This window comes from Neophocaena asiaeorientalis, unplaced genomic scaffold (assembly GCF_003031525.2).
Source record: "Neophocaena asiaeorientalis asiaeorientalis breed wild unplaced genomic scaffold, Neophocaena_asiaeorientalis_V1.1 scaffold171, whole genome shotgun sequence".
NCBI classification, from domain to species: Eukaryota; Metazoa; Chordata; class Mammalia; order Artiodactyla; family Phocoenidae; genus Neophocaena; species Neophocaena asiaeorientalis.
The window spans coordinates 5,125,884-5,149,894 of NW_020174013.1; positions in this window are offsets into that span (position 1 = coordinate 5,125,884).

The window sequence follows — 24,011 nt, forward strand, 5'->3', positions numbered from 1 at the left end:
AAGAGTAAACATTTATTATGCAAAGTAAAATTAATAAATATTTTAGCAATGAAATTTTTAAAAGTACTTCCTTGGCTGAAGAATTAATTCATACAACATCAAGGATTAGTGAAAGAAAATCATTCCATTGGCAGTTTGCCTACATGTGTACTTTGATCAAAGGTTTTTGCTGGAAATCATTAATTTTAAGTGAGGTAGCAGCATGCCTAACTTAAAAACAATGGCAAAGTAAAGACTAGCTTTACCTGCTGGCCTGCTAGCTCCTAACAGGGACAAACACTTGTAATAATAATAGTTTATTACTACTAGCTAATAATAGTGCCAACTATGTACCGTGAGCTATCTCACTTTTCATGTGTTATTTCATTTGAAAAATAAAAGAGACATTATAGTGGCATCCAGCATGAGTTCAACGGGAAAAGGTCTCTGAAGGCAGAAAGCTGCATAACAGAGTTCAGTCTTTAAGCCATCTGTCTGAGCAGCTAAGGGTAGAGAAAATGGAGAAAGGACTCCTTGAGAGTGGTCTCAAGTACAGCTGAGGGAAAGATCTCTGGCCCCTGCTGCGTAGGGCGATCATGAAGTTAAGTACTTCTTGTTACAAGGTGAACTTGAGACCCAGAAAATAAGGAACACACTAAAAATCAGGTTGTTTAGAAATAAGTTCTCTACTCAGATCAATATTGAGAAAAAGTTGTTGGTTGATTTGAAAGAAGCTTTGTAAACAAATTTGAATTTTACAAGAACTAATGAACTGATACTACATCAAGGTGGAGCGATAGTTAATGAATGAAAGCAACCCAGAAAAAGTTACTTGGGCTTTAAATGTGTGATTGGGTTGATCTTTCTTCTCCTAGGGATAAGGAAAGTTATTTGTACTCTTATTCTAATTTCAAAAGGAATTTACCTTCTCCACAAATCCTATGATCCCAACACTTCAAAAATCACTATCCCTTTTGATTGATTTAAAATAAACACCTCTAGCCTCTGAGCTGCTGAAAAGGTCTTCCTTCTTGTTTGGATCCCATATATGAGTGATATTTACCTAAGTTACCGTATTCATCTAATTTCTTAAAGACTTATAGGCACTGTACTAGATGCTAGGAAAACAAGTTTACTTGTTAAATCAGCTTCTAAATAAGGTTCTTCCAGCTCTTTTCCTATTTTCTGTGATATTGGTTATTGGCCCACATCAGTAAGAGCTATCCTAAATGGAAAAGATAAATAGAACAGACCTTGTGGCAGTAAATCCTTTCACAAAGCTCCAAGCATGCAGACATTTAGTAAGCTAAATGCCTTTTTTATGAGACTGCTTCAAATCAAGGTCAAACCAGTTGTCCTTGAGCTAAGGGAAGCAGTTGCCCAAACTAACTGACTCTGAGAAAATACGTTTACATTAGTGTATGTATTTATAGAGAAGATACGACGTTCAAGGCATCAGGAAACTGCTGAGATTAGGGGTGAAAACATAGATAGGATATGGACCCCTTTCTCAAGAGGACACAGCCTATGCTTCTAAATTATTGTGATACAAAGTAGAAAGTGGCAAGTGTTTTGAGAGATGAAAATATGCAGGATTAACCTGAGTGTATACACACAAAATTTCAATGTATGTATTTCTATTCTAGTATTCTTCCTCTTTTGTTTGTAACTATGTGAAGTCAGCATTCCTCTGTAAATTACTGTTCTCATTTCAGTAATGGGTTGTAATTCCATCTGACACCTCAAAGGTGATGTAGAGGCAGTAGAATATAAATGTATATGCTGAGTAGGCACAGATGGAATATGAAGAGGGGATTTGGCAGGGTCTGAAATGCAAGCAGCTGCTGATGGGAGACAGGGAAAGAGAGTTTGGTTCAGCAAACTGAGCAGCTCTTAGAACTGAGGTCTGACTGAGTGGTCTTACACACTATAGTAGCATTGGCCATTCAAAACCTCCAAGTTTTAGAGTTCTCATTAAATCAGGGCAGGATGGTTCTGACTATAAGATATTCAGGTTCCTACTCAGTTCTAGGCTCTCAAATTCCACTAGACAAGTAGACTCCATGCACCATGAGGCTGAGTCACCACTGTGCACCACTGGCACAGGGCTTGGGCTCAGCAGATGCTCAGAAAACATTGATTCAGTGCATGAATAAGTAATTACTTGGGGGTGGAATTCTAATAATGTCCACCACCTTCTCCTCCTTTCTTCTCACCTCCTCCTCTAGGGTGTCCTACCATCCTGATTTGCCCACGACTTTCCCAGTTTTAGCCTTCAAGCCCCAATTCCTGTGAAACCTTCAGTCTTAGGCAAACCAGGATGGTTGGTCAAACTTCCTTCTGCCCACTTTACCTATTTATGCTTCAGATATGTCCATGGCATCTGTGGACCTTACTTAAATCCACTGGAGATATTTAGGACTAAAGACAGTGTTTTAAAGGGTACCTAAAAGTTTGTGAATTTGTTCCTTTTGGCTTGTTTATTTCTCCCTGGAATAAGTGAGACAATGTTAAGACAGATATAGATTTTTAACGTCTTTCTCTATTCATATGTCAGTGGACGATCCGCAAATAAAAAAGCTCTTCTATTTGCCAATAGCCATCATCCGCCTGAGTACATTATGATGTGATAAAAACACAGAACAAAAGGCTTCAAGTAATTCTTGGAATATTTCGCTTGGATTCTAAGCCAAACAGGTGTAATACAGAAAGTCCAAATTGACAGTGAACTGAGACAATCTGGTCACTGCCAGACCAAAGATACTAGGACGGCAGAGAAAACCAAGCTGGCAATGGAAGACCAAAGACACAAGACAAATCCAAATATGCACAGAAATCCAAGGAACCATTCTTAAAAAAAAAAAAAGCAATTCCCACATGTATCCTGACCTTTAGCTGAACTAGGAATGATCAGAGTAGTGCCATTCCCCAGTGACCACAAAAGAAATGTCATGCCAGTGCCACCCTCCCAGCTCTGAAAGATGCAAGATGGCATTGCCATCAACTCCCAGACTTTACTCAGAGCTACACGCATTCCAGTGGAACATGAAGTGTTACTTTAGATGGAAGACTAGATTTTAAATAAATCCAGATTTCATGCCTTCCTATAGTATCAAGAATGCCCAGTTATTTACTTGAACATGGAATGTGTGGACAGGGAAAGGAAATAACATTGCACTTATAAGTATGTATTAATAAGTGAAAAATGAATGTCAAATAAAACTAGTTAAAATTAAAAAAAAAATCAGGGATCTTCACTCTATTTCACTCTGCTACAGGCAGAGGAATTTTACCACTTGGTATTGATGTCTAGCTGAATTAGAAAGAAGCGTTTCTCCTTATAGCACTAGTGGGATATTTCATTTATCTGTGTTCAACTAGAGAAATTCTGTGATTATTGTAATCCCAGTTTTAAAAGATAAGCATTTTCAGTATAATGTGGTAACTATACATTTAGCAAAGCAAGTCCAATGAAAGAAATATACAACTAGAGTATTTTAGTGCTGGTGGGAAAACTACTTGTTGGATTTAATAAGAGACAGGATGTCTCTCTGCATATGTATGTATTTTAAAGGATCTTCTACCCTAATTTTTCACAAGATGCATAACCACCGTAATTTGCTTTCCTGTCTTATTGCGGGATTTACTCACTTATTCATTCAAATATATACGTTGGGTGCCAGGCACTTAGACACTGGGGTAGAGCAAGAAACCAAACAGACAAAGTTCCTATTACCATGGAATTTGCATACTGGAGTCAGGAGAAAGACAATAAGCAAATAAGTAAAATAAGTGGCCAGTCAGAAAGTTACAAATACTTTGGAAAAAAATAAAACAGGTGAGTACGGATAGGAAAGCAAATGTGAGTTCTCTAGGGCTGGTTGTGAGCCACACTTGAGAAGAGGTCTTTCATCTTTCAGAAGCTCCCATACTTCCTCTACTCCTTTATGTGTTACATGAGAGTTTAAGTGACTAGGTTTCGTTTTTTACTTAGATATTGAACAAAGCAAGAGATACTACTGGAAGGATTTTAATCAAAGAGAAGCAAGGTTAATTATCAAAGTAGTAGATATTATTTCAAAATCCCAGCCAGGTAGTTCCTTATCCAGCCACCATGTAGCAGAAAGGGCATGGAATTTGGGATCAAGCTAAACTGGTCTTGAAGTTTGATTCAGTCACATCAGCTCTACGTGACCTTAGGAGCATTATTTTCATCACCCTGAGCGTTACTTTCTTTTTTCGTGCTATGGATATAACAGCTGATTCCATGTTTAAAGGGGCCATTATTGTGAATATTACACATGATAATTAATGACAAGCATCTGGCACTCAGTGGATGCTCTTCATGCTCCAGTGGTGATACATCGACCTCCCCTTCCAGCTTCTGAAATGGACTAACCAAGACAGATATGAAAAGGAATCATTATCAAGGTTAATAACTAGCTCAATTAACTGCAACAGAACTGAAGGTCTCAGAAAAATGGGGTGCCTCCACATATTTCTGGATATAGGACAAAATCAGAGGTGACTGTCTAAAACTATGTGTTTGGAGGAGCTTCAAGATGGCGGAAGAGTAAGACACGGAGATCACCTTCCTCCCCACAAATACATCAAAAATACATCTACACGTGGAACAACTCATACAGAACACCTACTGAACACTGGCAGAAGACCTCGGACATCCCAAAGGCAAGAAACTCCCCATGTACCTGGGTAGCGCAAAAGAAAAAAGAAAAAACAGAGACAAAAGAATAGGGATGGGACCCACACCAGTGGGAGGGAGCTGTGAAGGAGGAAAGGTTTCCACACACTAGGAAGCCCCTTCGTGGGCGGAGACTGCGGGTGTCGAAGCGGGGGGAAGCTTCGGAGCCGCGGAGGAGAGCGCAGCAACAGGGGTGTGGAGGGCAAAGCGGAGAGATTCTCGCACAGAGGATCAGTGCCGACCGGCACGCACCAGCCCGAGAGGCTTGTCTACTCACCCGCCGGGGCGGGAGGGCCTGGGAGCTGAGGCTTGGGCTTCGGTCGGATCGCAGGGAGAGGACTGGGGTTGGCGACGTGAACACAGCCTGTAGGGTCTAGTGCGCCACGGCTAGCCGGGAGGGAGCCCGGGAAAAAGTCTGGACCTACCGAAGAGGCAAGAGACTTTTTCTTCCCTCTTTGCTTCCTGGTGCATGAGGAGAGGGGATTAAGAGCGCTGCTTAAAGGAGCTCCAGAGACAGGCGCGAGCCACGGCTAAAAGCGCGGACCCCAGAGACGGGCATGAGACACTAAGGCTGCTGCTGCCGCCACCAAGGAGCCTGTGTGCAAGCACTGGTCACTATCCACACCTTCCCTCCCGGGGGCCTGTGCAGCCCGTCACTGCCAGCGTCCCGTGTCCAGGGACAACTTCTCCGGGAGAACACACGGTATGCTGTGAAACGTCACGCCGGCCTCTGCCGCCGCAGGCTCGCCCCACACTCCATACCCCTCCCTCCCCCCGGCCTGAGTGAGCCAGAGCCCCCGAATCAGCGGCTCCTTTAACCAGGTCCTGTCTGAGCAAAGAAGAGACGCCCTCAGAAGACCAACCTGCAGAGGCAGGGCCAAATCCAAAGCTGAACCCCAGGAGCTGTGCAAACAAAGAAGAGAAAGGGAAATTTCTCCATGCAGCCTCCGGAGCACCAGATTAAATCTCCACAGTCAACATGATGTAACCTGCATCTGTGGAATACCTGAATAGACAATGAATCATCCCAAATTGAGGAATTGGACTTTGGGAGCAACGATATATATATATTTTTCCCTTTCTGTCTTTTTGTGAGTGTGTATGCATATGCTTCTATGTGTGATTTTGTCTGTATAACTTTCCTTTTATGATTTGTCCTAGGGTTCTGCTTTTTTTTTTTTTTTTAGTATAGTTTTCAGCGCTTGTTATCACTGGTGGATGTGTTTTTTGGTTTGGTTGTCTTCTTCTTTCTTTATAATTACTTAAAAAGCTTTTTATAATAATTATTTCTTGTTTTAATAACTTTAAAATTTTAACTTATTTTATTTCATCTTTTTCTTTCTTTCTATCTTTTTTTCTCCATTTTATTCTGATCCGTGTGGATGACAGGCTCTTTGTGCTCCAGCCAGGTGCCAGGGCTGTGGCTCTGATGTGGGAGAGCCAAGTTCATGACATTGGTCCACCAGAGACCTCCCAGCTCCATGTAATATCAAATGGTGAAAATCTCGCAAGATCTCCATCTCAACACCAAGACCCAGCTCCACTCAATGACCAGCAAGCTACAGTGCTGGACACCTTATGCCAAAAAACTAGCAAGTCAGGAACACAACCCCACCCATTAGCAGAAAGTCTGCCTAAAATCATAATAAGGTCACAGACACCCCAAAACACACCACCAGACATGGACCTGCCCACCAGAAAGACAAGATCCAGCCTCATCCACCAGAACACAGGCACTAGTCCCCTCCATCAAGAAGCCTAAACAACACACTGAACCAACCTTAGCCACTGGGGGCAGATACCAAAAACAGCGGGAACTACCAACCTGCAATCTCTTGAAAGGAGACCGCAAACACAGTAAGTTAAGCAAAATGAGAAGACAAAGGAACACACAGCAGATGAAGGAACAAGGTAAAAATCCACCAGACCTAACAAATGAAGAGGCAATAGGTAGTCTACCTGAAAAAGAATTCAGAATAATGATAGTAAAGATGATACAAAATCTTGAAAATAGAATGGAGAAAATACAAGAAACGTTTAATAAGGACCTAGAAGAACAAAAGAGCAAACAAACAAGGATGAACAACACAATAAATGAAATTAAAAATTCTCTAGAAGGAATCAATAGCAGAATAACTGAGGCAGAAGAATGGATAACTGACCTGGAAGATAAAACAGTGGAAATAACTACTGCAGAGCAGAAAAAAGGATGAAAAACTTGAGGACAGTCTCAGAGACCTCTGGGACAATATTAAAGGCACCAACATTCGAATTATAGGGGTCCCAGAAGAAGGGAAAAAGAAAGGGACTGAGAAAATATTTGAAGAGATTATAGTTGAAAACTTCCCTAATATGGGTAATGAAATAGTTAATCAAGTCCAGGAAGCACAGAGAGTCCCATACAGGATAAATCCAAGGAGAAATACGCCAACACACATATTAATCAAAGTATCAAAAATTAAATATAAAGAAAAAATATTAAAAGCAGCGAGAGAAAAACAACAAATAACATACACGGGAATCCCAATAAGGTTAACAGCTGATCTTTCAGCAGAAACTCTGCATGCCAGAAGGGACTGGCAGGACAAATTTAAAGTGATGAAAGGGAAAAACCTACACCCAAGATGACTCTACCCAGCAAGGATCTCATTCAGATTTGGCGGACAAATTAAAATCTTTACAGACAAGCAAAAGCTAAGAGAATTCAGCACGACCAAAACAGCTTTACAACAAATGCTAAAGGAACTTCTCTAGGCAGAAAACACAAGAGAAGGAAAAGACCTACAATAACAAACCCAAAACAATTAAGAAAATGGGAATAGGAACATACATATCAATAATTACCTTAAATGTAAATGGACTAAATGCTCCAACCAAAAGACATACACTGGCTGAATGGATCCAAAAACAAGACGTGTAGTGTATATATGCTGTCTACAAGAGACCCACTTCAGACCTCTGGACACATACAGACTGAAAGTAAGGGGATGGAAAAAGATATTCCATGCAAATGGAAATCAAAAGAAAGATGGAGTAGCAATTCTCATATCAGACAAAGTAGACTTTAAAACAAAGACTATTACAAGAGACAAAGAAGGACACTACATAATGATCAAGGGATCAATTTAAGAAGAAGATATAACAATTGTAAATATTTATGCACCCAACATAGGAGCACCTCAATACATAAGGCAAATACTAACAGCCATAAAAGGGGAAATCGACAGTAACACATTCATAGTAGGGGACTTTAACACCCCATTTTCACCAATGGACAGATCATCCAAAATGAAAATAAATGAGGAAACACAAGCTTTAAATGATACATTAAACAAGATGGACTTAATTGACATTTAAAGGAAATTCCAATCAAAAACAAGAGAATACACTTTCTTCACAAGTGCGCATGGAACATTCTCCAGGATAGATCATATCTTGGGTCATAAGTCAAGCCTTGGTAAATTTAAGAAAATTGAAATCGTATCAAGTATGTTTTCTGACCAAAACACTATGAGACTACATATCAATTACAGGAAAAAAATTTGTAAAAAATATAAACACATGGAGGCTAAACAATACACTACTTAATAACCAAGAGATCACTGAAGAAATCAAAGAGGAAATAAAAAACTACCTAGAAACCACTGACAATGAAAACACAACGACCCAAAACCTACAGGATGCAGCAAAAGCAGTTCTAAGAGGGAAGTTTATAGGAATAAAATCCTACCTTAAGAAATAAGACACATCTCAAATAAACAACCTAACCTTGCACCTAAAGCAATTAGAGAAAGAAGAACAAAAAAAACCCAAAGTTAGGAGAAGGAAAGAAATCATAAAGAACAAATCAGAAATAAATGAAAAAGAAATGAAGGAAACGATAGCAAAGATCAATAAAACTGAAAGCTGGTTCTTTGAGAAGATAAACAAAATTGATAAACCATTAGCCAGACTCATCAAGAAAAAAAGGGAGAAGACTCAAATCAATAGAATTAGAAATGAAAAAGGAGAAGTAACAACTGACACTGCAGAAATAAAAAAAATCATGAGAGATTACTACAAGCAACTCTATGCCAATAAAATGGACAACCTGGAAGAAAGGGACAAATTCTTAGAAATGCACAACCTTCCAAGACTGAACCAGGAAGAAACAGAAAATATGAACAGACCAATCACAAGCACTGAAATTGAAACTGTGATTAAAAACCTTCCAAGAAACAAAAGCCCAGGACCAGATGGCTTCACAGGCGAATTCTATCAAACATTTAGAGAAGAGGCAACACCTATCCTTCTCAAACTCTTCCAAAATATAGCAGAGGGAGGAACACTCCCAAACTCATTCTACGAGGCCACCATCACCCTGATACCAAAACCAGACAAGGATGTCACAAAGAAAGAAAACTACAGGCCAATATCACTGATGAACATAGATGCAAAAATCCTCAACAAAATACTAGCAAACAGAATCCAACAGCACATTAAAAGGATCATACACCATGATCAAGTGGGGTTTACTCCAGGAATGCAAGGATTCTTCAATATATGCAAATCAATCAACGTGATACACCATTTTAACAAATTGAAGGAGAAAAACAATATGATCATCTCAATAGATTCAGAGAAAGCTTTTGACAAAATTCAACACACATTCATGATAAAAACCCTCCAGAAAGTAGGCATGGAGGGAACTTACCTCAACATAATAAAGGCCATATATGACAAACCCACAGCCAACATCGTCCTCAATGGTGAAAATCTGAAACCATTTCCACTAAGATCAGGAACAAGACAAGGTTTCCCATTCTCACCACTATTATTCAACATAGTTTTGGAAGATTTAACCACAGCAATCAGAGAAGAAAAAGAAATAAAAGGAATCCAAATCAGAGAGAAGTAAAGCTGTCACTGTTTGCAGACGACATGACAGTAAACAAAGAGAGTCCTAAAGATGGTACCAGAAATCTACTAGAGCTAATCAATGAATTTGGTAACGTTGCAGGATACAAAATTATTGCACAGAAATCTCTTGCATTCCTATATGCTAATAATGAAAAATCTGAAAGTGAAATTAAGAAAACAGTCGCATTTAGCATTACAACAGAAAGAATAAAATACCTAGGAATAAACCTACCTAAAGAGACAAAAGACCTGTGTTCAGAAAATTATAAGATACTGATGAAAGAGTTAAAGATGATACAAATACATGGAGAGATATACCATGTTCCTAAGAAAAACAAATACCATATGCTAACACATATATATGGAATCTGAAAAAAAAAAAAAGGTCATGAAGATTCTAAGGGCAAGATGGGAATAAAGATGCAGACCTACTAGCGAATGGACTTGAGGACACGGGGAGGGGGAAGGGTAAGCTGGGGCAAAGTGAGAGCATGGTAATGTATATATGTCCATATATACTACCAAATGTAAAATAGATAGCTAGTGGGAAGCAGTCGCATAGCACAGGGAGATCACCTCGGTGCTTTGTGACCAGCTAGAAGGGTGGGATAGGGAGGGTGGGAGGGAGAGAGATGCAAGAGAGAAGAGATATGGGGATATATGTATATGTATAACTGATTCACTTTGTTATAAAGCAGAAACTAACACACCATTGTAAAGCAATTTTACTCCAATAAAAACGTTAAAAATAAATAAATAAATAAATAAAACTATGTCTTCTATGCATACTTGAAAAGCAAACACAAGTAAGTTTTGGTACTATTGGGGCTAATTCCTCCATAACTTACCTCATACTTTGTAGTCTGTGCAGTGCTGAGAAACTGCAAACTGAGAAGTACATGGGTATTCATAACCCAGATCTGCTGTGGGCTCTAAGAGGATGTCTTCCAACCTGAAAGATGTAAAGAGATATTTCCATTAAGTCTTTTTTTGTTTTTCTGGCCACGCTATGTGGCATGCAGGATCTTAGTTCCCCAACCAGGGATTGAACCCGTGCCCCCTGCAGTGAAAGCTAGGAGTCTTAACCACTGGATCGACAGGAAAGTTTCTCCATTAAGTCTTTATTTCTAAAGTAGAAACATGCAAGAAACAGGAAAATTGAGTTTCAGTGACTATAAAAAGGAGAAGTTTGATTATTTTCTTTTAATGAAAAACTAATATGTTTCTCATTTCTTATCTTTTTAGGAAACTTTTTAAATTAGTTAGTTAAACGCACTCAAGTATTCAAACATTGTAGTGACTTCAGGCCAAAGCTGTGATGAAGAGAATCATGGCTTCAGTTAAATTACTGAACTAAGGAGCACGAAGCCAAGTGCTCACAAGGGTCCTGCCTGCCTTCTCCTTGCATGGGGGAAGGGCAGGAAGTGGTAGTGTATTTGCAAAAGAGAAAATGAAAACGCTTTTGGAAATGCAGAAAACATGCAAGCCCTAATTAGAAAAGGACTGCATGTTGACAGGTAGGATGACTGACGCTCCAGGTTTGCCAAGGACTGAAAGATTTCCTGAGATGTAGGACGTTCCATGCTAAAATCAGATAGTCTCAGGCAAACTGAGGTGACTGGTCACACTATGATGGATTTCAGTGATCATGTTTGGAGGGTGGGGATGTGACAGTGTGGGAGCAGCAGGGCTGGTAGATACTCAAAAAAATACAGGCCTTGGTTTGAGTATCACTGGGTGGGAATTTATTTTTTCATGGTTTTCTTGAGTATAGCGTTTTGGGTTTTATATTGAGGTATAATTAACATACCATAAAACTCACTATTTAAAGCACACGACTGAGTGGGTTTTAGTAACTCACAGATTATGCAACCATCACCATTAATTCTGGAACTTTTTCATCACCCCCCCAAATAAACTCTGTGCCCATTATCAGTCACCTCCCATTCCCCACTCCCCTCATCCCCTAGCATTTTAAAAGAAGGTGATTAGAATTTTCTCGTTTAGGAGGAAAGGGTGAGTAATAAGACATATACAGAACCCAGAATATATTGGGGCTTAAGTTACCTTTTAGTGTATCTGATACAGCCACAGAGTGAAAAGGGAAAAATCAACCCAAATCCTTTAAGGAGCAATTTCTTTACCCTCAGATTCCCAAAACCTACTGCTGGTCAGGAAGTAACCTGATGGGAACACTGATGTTATGTAAAGCTTGAGAAAAGTAAACTTGTGGTTATGTAATCAATTTTATCAGCTCTCCTTTAGAAGATCTCAATATTTTCCAAGCAGATGATTAGGTTGGGCACAGCCTGATTTTATGTGGCCTCTTTTATAATTAATTAATTAAGGAGTATACATTTTATTCACCTTTTTCATCAGAAGTGATTGCTCATCATTTAAAAATAATAAATGGGAATATTTTACTCTAAAGAAAAGTTATCAGGAAATTTTTTAATTAGTTGTCTTTTCCCCCACATCAATGTCTGATATCTATTTATTCATGGCTTGGAGAAGGAGAAGTTTAAATTTGAATCTGCCTTAACCAAATTTTGCTAAATATTACCAAACCCTTGCCACTGGCCATATTTGCTTGCTGTTCCACAGTGATAGATGGAAAGTTCCTAACCATCTGGACTCTGGTAGTCATACAGAAACATAAACAGTAGAAATGTATCAAGGAACATATTGGACAGTTTAACTGCTTATCATCAACTGTTGGCTTAAAAAAAAAGATGCTATGGTCCAGACCTTAACTTGGGAGTTTGTTACCTTGATCGCAAGATGGTACCGTCAACCACCACTGGCAGAAACTTCAGTTGTTAATTACAGCCAGTAGGAATAAATTTTCACTGAGCCATTCTTGTGCTAGATCCGGCTTGTGACTCATAACACATATGTGAAAGGTATCTGACCCGTGTTGGTTGGAAGAGCTAAGGCATTTAGACTATACATGTGTCGAATATGTGATCTCATCCACATTAGAACCAGGTTCTAAAGAAATGTGCTAACTAGGTACAGACTAAACTGGCAAGAAACAAAAGATGTGCCTTGGTTTGGGAGAGTTTTCACCCAGGGATACACAAACCTCTCAATGATTTTGGTCTACTGACAGGCTTTAGAAGATCTGTGAACATCCTAAAGTAGTATATAAAACACTGTACTTTTTTTAAAGAAAGGAGCCATAGACTCTCAAAATGGCCCACTACCCAAAATAGATTAAAAAGTGATTACTCTTGAAGAATATAATTAACATAGTTGATTCTGTTTTCTACTATATGATCTGACTCCATAAATAAGGCTTTATATTTTGCCTGCTCAGAATTATGTCCCAAGTCTGATTCAGTGACAAGTAAATTTCTGTGTTTATATATTTATACATGAATGTATACTTCCCTCTCATTGTACACACACTGTATCAGCCAGAATTTGGTCAGAGAAGCAGACAACCTGTGAGTGATCTGGAATAAGGGATTTATTATGGGGATTACATTTTTATGCAATTGTGGAAACAGGGGGAGAAGTCTAAGTAAAGCTATTGCTTTTGTGTCTGGTGTTGAGCCTGAAGTTGCCAAGCTGGCAGATGTGAAGAAAAGCGTAACAGAGCTATAATCAACTGGAATCCACGTTTCTCTCAAGTTGCCTTCACCCTTGACAACGCAGGTTACTTGCAGGTGAAGCTGGGATCCCTCACCACATAACTGTTCAAAAATTACATAGAAGTTGAAGAAGGAAATTAATCAGGAGATCCGGCACTTTGGACAACATGCAGGAGAAGATGTTGTGGGAGCTGGAGGACCTGGAAGCACCGATGTGGCTCCAAACCAAAAAAGTGAGCCAATGGATCAGCAACAATCATACAACCTATGGCAGCCCCTGGCACCCTACACTGATGTTTAGAATGTAGGACTAACTGCTGTTTCACGTCTACCCTCCAAACACATGAATTGTGAGTGTGTGTGGACAATCCTAATCCAATGAGAATGAAAGTCTAGAAAAGTTCATTCCAACTTGGTTTTGTTGACCCAACCCAACACCAACAGATACACAATACTTGACTGAATACAAACATGGGGAAAAATGCTTTTACTTGTCAATGCCATAAAATGAAGGTGATAGTCTATTCCTAATCTATTCTGTTCAGTTATTGTAACCCATGAGTTGCTCACATTGGTGGATGTATTTATTTGAACTTTTAAAAACTGTAACCAATGTTCCATGAAGCAAAGGCTGCTGTGGAACCCTCCAATCACAGCATATAAATATGGAAGAATGAGACAGAAGTAGTAGCTAAGATTAATAAGTGATTAATATCTATGATAAACAAACCTATCCAGGATATCAACAAAGGAGAATATTAAACATACTAGAAAAATGGATAGAGAATGTTACATGGCAATCCACAGAAAGAAAAAGCATAATGGTTAATATCTGAGTTTGAAGGAATACTCAAATACATTGATAATCAGAGAAATGTAAATTTGAACAGTAAGATACAGGACTTCCCTGGTGGCACAGTGCAGGGGACACGGGTTCAAGCCCTGTTCTGGGAAGATCCCACATGACACGGAGCAACTAAGCCCGTGAGCCGCAGCTACTGAGCCTGCGCTCTAGAGCCCGCGAGCCACAACTACTGAGCCCGTGTGCCACAACTACTGAGCCCGCACGTCTAGAGCCTGTGCTCTGCAACAAGAGAAGCCACCGCAATGAGAAGCACACGCACTGCAACAAAGAGTAGTCCCCACTCGCTGCAACTAGAGAAAGCCCGTGGGCAGCAACAAAGACCCAACACAGCCAAAAATAAAATAAATTAATTAATTATTTTAAAAAAGTAAGATACTACCTTTACCTCAGGGATTAGTGAATACTGGAATGCCATATGTTGGTGAGGACATCAAGCAGGAGCACTCATGCACTACTGGTAGGGGGTAGACAGGGACAGACATACTGCAAAGCTCCCTAGTGCTTACTTGAGTCAAGACTGATGACCCAGCAATGTTATTCCAGGGTTTATGTTAAAAAAGAAATGCTCAGAAAAATCCATGATCACTAGATTATCAAGGGTATTCACTGTTGTGTTTACTCAGGTAGATAGTTGAAGGCAATATATGAGCCCATATCTAGGTAAATAAATAAGAAAAATATAGTGGACATATACTGTAGAATGCTATCCAGCAGTTAGAAGCAAACAAGTAAATGTATTCTCTGTAACATGGATAGGTATTAAGAAGCCAGTGCTAAATGAAAAAAAAAGTAAAAATATAATATTTACACATAAATTATAATCTTATAGGTAAAAACACAGTAAAATGTATTGATAATTTTAAAAAGGACCATAAAAGTCAAAAGTGCAAATCAAACACACCAGAATCACAGGCTGTAGGGGGAGGAAAATGGGAGTGAGGAATGAAAATAACGGTGAATCAACCAATAAATAAGGGATGGGCTTTGCACAGAAAGGTAATAACAGGGTGCTGTGAAATAACTTAACTCTCTGTCCTTATAGATTGGAAATAAACATACATTCATAGCAAACAAAATTTGGCATAAATGTTTTTTAGAGTATCTAGGCATATAGAGAACTTTATCTGCTACAACTATTTCTCCAAGCTCCGGTAAGTCTTTTACCACACCACACAACTCATGAAATTTTCTGGTTTCATGGTTACTCAGCCTCAAAGACAAACTGAATTTTCAGATAACAGAGAGATTCTGGTTAGATTCCAAAACAGGCATGTTGGAAAATAAAGTGTATATTTTCAATTTTAAAAAGAAAAGAAAAAAAAAAAGAAAAGACAAGTTAGTTAAATTAGAATTGGTGTAGAAAAATACTAATGGTTTATAATTTTAATTTTAACATCTTGTGGTATGTAATTTTAAAATCATGGCATAAAACTATAGGTAAGAAACCCCTAGCAAAGAGAAAATAGGGTAGACAGCAAAGGTGAGAAGAATGGGAACACCCTTGACATCATTCCTTGGAAAACTGATAGAGTTCTTCTGTTGAGTAGACTGAATACAATGACATTTTTCATTTCCTACAGGACAACCCATTCTGAGGTATCTGAGCTCCTTCACAGGGTAGAGTTACTACAGGATCTTGTACCTTATGACACAGCTGGCCCTCTATAGCTCTTTATTGCACTGAAAATATTTTAATGGGAAAGGGGGATAATTGGGTACAATTTTAGATGATACATTTATGACATTTATTGTTTGAATGACATTGTGTTAAGACAGACCTTATTCATATACTAACTTATCAAATGTTAAATGAACATTTACAAAATGTCACATATCCAACTAGACCCCAGATTTTATTAAAAAGTTGACATGGTGCCTGTGGTCACTAGAACAATGGCCTCCTCTCCCCACCCCCTCACCCCCACCTCCCATTCCACTGCCAAAGATGTCCACATCCTACAACATGAACTCTATAAATGTTACCTTACCTGGCAAAGGGACTTTGTGCGTGTGATTAAATTAAGGATTTTTAAAGGGGGAGACAGTCCTGGGTTATCCTGGTGGTTCCAATGTAATTGCAGGAACTTACAAAGGGAGAGGGAGGCAGGATATTCGGGGTAAGAGAAAGAGATGTGACAACAAAAGCAGGGTCAGGGTGAGAGAGATTTGAAGATGCTACTGACTGTGAAGATTGAGGAAGAGAGCATGAGAAAGGACTTTAGGCAGCCTATAATAGAACTTGGAAAATGCAAGGTCTCCGAAAGGAATGCCACAGAGCCAGTACCCTTGATTTTTAGCCCAGTGGGACCCATTTCTGAATTCTCACCTCCAGATCTCTAAGACGGTAAATGTCTTTTTGTTTTAAGCTACTAAATCTGTGGTAATTTGTTAGAGCAGCAACAGGAAATTAATACAGTTCCTCATTGGAGAAATTCTGATGTATTGAGAGAGATTAGTAAGTAAACATTCAGAATACCCAGTATTAAATCAATTGATAGTCATGCACCAGATACTATAAAACTATTTAAACCTTAGGGGACATTTTTAGAAAGCTCCTCTAAGAAGACACATAGGCTGAAATCTGAAGGAGAGTTAGAATTGGCTGGTTAGAAAAAAAAGAAGGGAGGGAGGGAGGGAAGGGGTCAGGAGTAGAGCATTTAAGTCAGCAGCCCAACCGAAATATGACACTTCCACGACAGCAAAAATCTCAGGAAATTTGGGCCCTGAACAATTCTATCTTCCATCATAACTCTTCCTCCACTCTTTGAGGAATGGAGTATTTTTCTTCCCCTGGATGTTAGCAGTGCTCATAAATCTGCCCATTCTGGAAAAGGAACAGTGACAAATAGACAAGCACAATCAAATTATTAAGGAAGAGGCATTCCTTCACTGAAGCTGACAAAGTATCATATATGTTATTATGAAGTCTCAAATAATAGATACCATAAATATGTAAAAGATTTTGCTGAACTGCAATTTTAAATATATTTTTGAAATACATTGTTAATTTTTAGTATGGTTAATCTAAAAACCATGTAATCCACCTTCTGTCATAACACCATCACTTTTGAGTGAATCTATGCAGAGACATGAGTGAACAATTCCCTGCTGCCCTCATGCCATATTGGGAACCAAGGCAGCCCCATCGTGTAGATTCCCAAAAGGAAAAGCTCTGTAAATTAAAACTATATTGTATGGGCTTTCTTCCAAAACAATGGTGAAATTAAGTTAAAGAGCCTATTTTGATAGGATTTAAAAGTAAAATCACATTGTATTTTGTAGCAGTCGAATACATAATTTAAAAAGCTCATTTAAAGGGCTTCTTACTATTCAACACAGTACAGATAGTGTCTTGAGGACGATTAAGGAGCTTTACCACTACATCTCTGGAACTATCACAACATTTCCCACTACTTCAGAATTCAGTGGAGAATTTTTCTCTGGTGACATCCTAATATAGCTTATGTATTTCTTCAGAGTTTAAAGCCCCCCACTACCCCACCAGGGTAATTGGAATCACAGGTAATTGTACCATATGTTAAGTGAATATATTATTCGAAGATCAATGACAAGTGTTATTGAAATCAAAATATCCTGTTTCTAGCATATTCTATAATATACTAAGTGGTACCAGACTATAGTGATCCATAATGATCAAGAGATTTGTAATTATCTTAGTTATCTCAAACATAGGTTTGAAAGTATTAAAATAATATACTGAAAATATCTTTGCATGGTAACATAAGCTCATCCAACAATAAGCTTAATCAGGAAAACTTCACTTCTTTATATTATTTGTGTATTTATTCTACTCTTCCAGCCTAAATAAAGAAACACTATTTTCTTTTTAAGAATTCCAGCACTCCCAGCCTCATTCTACGAGGCCACCATCACCCGGATACCAAAACCAGACAAAGATATCACAAAAAGAGAAAATTACAGGCCAATAACACAGATGAATATAGACACAAAAATCCACAAAAAAATATTAGCAAACAGAACCCAATAACACATTAAAAGGATCATACACCATGATCCAGTGGGATTTATCCCAGGGATGCAAGGATTCTTCAATATATGCAAATCAATCAATGTGATACACCACGTCAACAAACTGAACGATAAAAACCATATGATCATCTCAATACATGCAGAAAAAGCTTCTGACAAAATTCAACACCCATTTATGATAAAAACTCTCCAGAAAGTAGGCATAGAGGGAATCTACCTCAACACAATAAAGGCCATATATGACAAACCCACAGCAAACATCATTCTCAACAGCAAAAAACTGAAAGCATTTCCTCTAAGGTCAGGAACAAGACAAGGATGTCCTCTCTTACCACTTTTATTCACATAGTTTTGGAAGTTCTAGCCATGGCAATCAGAGAAGAAAAAGAAATAAAAGGAGTCCAAATTGGAAAGAAGAAAGTAAAACTGTCACTGTTTGCAGATGAGATGATACTATACATAGAAAATCCCAAAGATGCCACCAGAAAACTACTAGAGCTAATCAATGAATTTGATAAAGTTGCAGGATACAAAATTAATACAAAGAAATATCTTTCATTCCTATACACTAACAGCAAAAGATCAGAAAGAGATATTAAAGAAACTATCCCATTTACCATTGCACCAAAAGAATAAAATACCTAGGAATAAACCTACCTCAGGAGGCAAAAGACCTTTACTCAGAAAACTATAAGATACTGATGAAAGAAATTAAAGATGACACAAACAGATGGAGAGATATACCATGCTCTTGGATTAGAAGAATCAACATTGTGAAAATGACAATAATACCCAAAGCAATCTACAGATTCAATGCAATCCCTATCACATAACCAAAGGCACTTTTCACAGAATTAGAACAAAAATTTCTACAATCTGTATGGAAACTCAAAAGACTCTGAACAGCCAAAGCAATCTTGAGAAAGAAAAATGGAGCTGGAGGAATCAGGCTCCCAGATTTCAGACTATACTACAAAGCTACAGTAGTCAAGGCAGTATGGTACTGGCACAAAAACAGAACTACAGATCAATGGAACAGGACAGAAAGCCCACAGATAAACCCACGCACATATGGTCACCTTATCTTTGATAAAGGAGGCAAGAGTATACAATGAAGAAAAGACAGTCTCTTCAATAAGTGGTGCTGGGCAAACTGGACAGCTACATGTAAAACACTGAAATTAGAACACTCCCTAACACCATACACAAAAATAAACTCAAAATGGATTAAAGATCTAAATGTAAGGCCAGACACTATCAAACTCTTAGAGGAAAACATAGGCAGAACACTTTATGACATAAATCACAGCAAGATCCTTTTTGACCCACCTCCTAGAGAAATGGAAATAAAAATATAAATAAACAAATGGGACCTAATGAAACTTAAAAGCTTTTGCACAGCAAAGGAAAACATAAACAAGATGAAAAGACAACCCTCAGAATGGGAGAAAATATTTGCAAATAAAGCAACTGACAAAGGATTAATCTCCAAAATTTGCAAGTAGCACAATATCATAAAAACAAACAACCCAATCCAAAAATGGGCAGAAGACCTAAACTGACATTTCTCCAAAGAAGATATAGACTGCCAACAAACACATGAAAGAATGCTCAACATCATTAATCATTAGAGAAATGCAAATCAAAACTACAGTGAGGTATCACCCCACAGCAGTCAGAATGGCCATCACCAAAAAATCTACAAACAATAAATGCTGGGGAGGGTGTGGAGAAAAAGGAATCCTCTTACACTGTTGGTGGGAATGTAAATTGATACAGCCACTATGGATAACAGTATGGAGGTCACTTAAAAAACTAAAAATAGAACTACCATACAACCCAGCAATCCCACTACTGGGCATATACTCTGAGAAAACCATAATTCAAAAAGAGTCATGTACCAAAATGTTCATTGCAGCTCTATTTACAATAGCCAGGACATGGAAACAACCTAAGTGCCCATCAACAGAAGAATGGATAAAGAAGATGTGGTACATATATACAATGGAATATTACTCAGCCATAAAAAGAAACGAAATTGAGTTATTTGTAGTGAGGTGGATGGACCTACAGTCTGTCCTACAGAGTGAAGTAAATCAGAAAGAGAAAAACAAATATCATATAATATCACTTATATGTGGAATCTAGAAAAACGATACAGATGAATTTATTTGCAAAGCAGAAACAGACACACAGACATAGAGAATGGAGATATGGATACTGGGGTAGGATGGAAGGGGGGTGGGATGAATTGGGAGAATGGGATTGACATATATCCACTACTATATTTAGAATAGATAACTAATGAGAATCCACTGTGTAGCACAGGGATCTCTACTCAATGCTCTGTGGTGAACTAAATGGGAAGGAAATCCAAAAAGAGGGGATATACATAGTCGTATAGTTGATTCACTTTGCTGTACAGCAGAAAGTAACAACACTGTAAAACAACTATACTCCAATAAAAATTAATTTTAAAAAAAATCCAGTACTTCTGGTATATTTCCCAACTATTTATAAAAGGCACAACCACAATCAGCTTGTAAGAATATCGCTTAGTTGTATTACATAGACGGTTTGGTAATTAATCATTCATTAAATAAAACATGGTCTTTTAAAGATTCCCAAAGGCCTAATATGAAGCAAACTTTTTTTAAGTTGAAAAAAAGTAATTTTCCCTTTATTTTAGAGTGTTCCAGGAAAGCTTTTTCAGTTGAAAACTGAACTGTGTAATAACACAATATCAAAAAGAACATTGCCACAGTGGGCTATTGATTTCTATTAAAAGACTTCTTAAGATGTCTTCTCAGAGGACCTTGTCTTCTACAACTGTGTAATTTCAGCCCCCAATATGTCCTTTCAGTAGGGACAATAATGACCATTGTGGTTTTATTGATACTCTGGTAATTATTCTTCCCTTGAAGATTTTTTGTTCACCTGAGTCTTAAGAGACCTAATGGTTTGGACAGCAGTTTGGAGGACCAGGAGTTCTGTTGCTGTTGCTACCATTTTGGGTTTTTTAAAAAGAGTTTTGTGTTGATTAGAATTAGTTGCATTAGTTAGAATTTCCAATCTTTATGTAGAGGAATATCTTTATGCTGCTGTACTTGGATTTGTCTTTAATTTTCAAAGTCAACAGATAAAGTCTCTCTCTGCTGGCCTGAAAATTGAGTACCATATATAACATCAGACATAGAGATATCTTTTTTTTTTTTTTTTTTTTTGCGGTACGTGGGCCTCTCACTGCTGTGGCCTCTCCCATTGCGGAGCACAGGCTCCGGACACGCAGGCTCAGCAGCCATGGCTCACGGGCCCAGCCGCTCCGCGGCATGTGGGATCTTCCCAGACCGGGGCACGAACCCGCGTCCCCTGCATCGGCAGGCAGACTCTCAACCACTGCACCATCAGGGAAGCCCTAGAGATATCCTTTGTGTGTGGCTAGCTGGCATCACTTACTAACAATAAAGAGTATAATATTACATTATAGATGAATCTAGTAAAGTCATTTTACTTTACAGGTTAACATATTCATATAAATGAGAAAAATATAAGGAGAAATATTTTATGTAAATCTTGAAAGTAAACTTTTTCAGAACAACTAAACCATTTGGTCGTACCCTCTGCTCCACAATGATGACTCTCGAAGACATCTGGTGCTTTATAAATAATAAATATTGAAGTTATCAAATAACATCCAGGACTTTCTGAAACTGAATAAATTTCCTACTGTCACACGCAATCAATGTTCCTTGAACTCTCATGTTTTCGTGCATTCATTGCATTCCACTGTGTTAATAATTATTTTTATAGCAATTTTATAGCTATGTTGTATTTGGCTTAGAAGTGTCCAGAATTTTACAGGAATAAGAAATATTTCAAAATTAAAAGGTCAGCTTCTATAACTCTAAAAGGTTTTAAATCTTAACATACAGGATCTCTTCTAATGTCAAAATGTTACTTACAACATTCCACATTGACACAGGATATTCCTTCATAGATTCCCTTCATGAATTGACTAATGTAATTGTCACTTAAATGAACACCATTCTTCAGGTAGTTTTCTCATAATTGATTTTCCCTCAATATCAATGTTAACATTAATGTCTTCCTTTTAGAATTTCCCAGTTTGAAGCTTAAAAGTAGGCATGAATTCAATGGAGAGAAAGTGGCAGCATATCTCTACCATGACACTAGTTCTCAAATGCAGTGTTGCAGCATCATGGTTTTGGCATAAACTGTAAGGAATTTTATTAGCAATAAAGTACTGAAAAGATGTCGGTCCTTCTGGTTGACACAGTTTCTTCATTTACAGCGGCTTTCTACCCTGTGACATTTAAAGAAATCTTGAGAATTGCTCAGGACCTCTACCATCATGTGGAATATCAGTATACAGAATCACCTAGCAGTAGGTTTTGGAATCAGCTCAAAAGGTGAAAATCATGGTCAGAATGAGCCTTCACAATCATTTAAGCAAGCATCTTGTGGGAGATACATATTTCTAATTAACTCTGACAAGCCGTGTTTTCTCCTGCACTGGATCACAGATGTTTTTTCTTCAAATGAACGGTAGATGAGGTGGTTGGCTTGCATTTAGAATCTGTCTGATATTTTAAAAATCTATGTATTTTGAAGAACTAGAGCCACTCTTCAGCCTGACAAGATGTTGATACTTCCAGAGGCAAGACTGAGACTAACAGGAGGAAAGCTAGATTTCCCACCCCACAGTCATCCCCAGGGCACACTCTGTTTAAGCATAACTGCTGGCTGAATCTACCAGGGTATTTAACTTATTACTCTTCCCTTTGTGTTTCTGTCCCTTGAGTTAATTCAATTCCACTTAAGTAAATGCCTTGTGATGCAACTGCATTTCTGATTGTCAGTATATATCACTTTATGCCCCATATTCAAGACACAAGAGGCAACTCCTCCTTTGCTTTTACCAAGATCTCCTTTGAAAACAACATGTATAAGGCATTCACCTGAGGACTGAGTGTACTCTTCAGAGATCCTCAGAAGGTGAACACTGTCAAGGCAGATCACTGTATACACCTTGAACTATGGTGGCACCAGGTATTTTAAGTCAGTGAGGATAAGTTCAATTTGCATTTACAAGTAACACATTTCACTTTTCATGGCACAGAGTAAAGCTTTTTGTGAAAATTATGTCTTTTCTCTCTCTATCTCTAATCATCTCTTCAGTTAGAAGAGAAAGGAAAAGTATATAATTAGGTTTAGGAAGCATTCCCCAGATATAGCTGTCACAGAAATGTTACAGCTACTTTGCAATATTTGTAATACTCATTGCTCAAAATTGCAACAAACTTCTTTTTCCTACTTTATTTTTTAACATTTTCACTTTCCAAAGTTCTCAAGACCAAGGCCATTGGCCCTGCCTCTACGTTATAATGTGAATGCACTATCCATTGCCTTTGCCAGTCAAGGGGTACCTTTCTTTCCAAACAACATCCTGCACTTGATTGTCTGTATTTACTTCCAGAGATAAAGAATATTGTCTAAATTGATGTCCATAATGACTAAAAAGTTAAATGAAGTAAAAACTCTACAAATAACAAATGCTGGAGAGGATGTGGAAAAAGGGAATCCTCCTACACTGTTGGTGGGAACGTAAGCTGACACAGCCACTATGGAAAACAGTATGGAGGTTCCTCAGAAATCTAAAAATAGAATTACCATATAATCCAGCAATCCCACTCCTGGGCATATATCTGGACAAAATTCTAATTAAAAAAGATACATGCACCCCTATGTTCATAGCAGCACTATTCACAATAGCCAAGACATGGAAACAACCTAAATGTCCATTGACAGATGAATGGATAAAGAAGATGTGGTACGTATATACAATGGAATACTACTCAGCCAAAAAAAGAATGAAATAATGCCATTTGCAGAGACGTGAATGCAACTAGAGATTATTATACTAAGTGAAGTAAGTCAG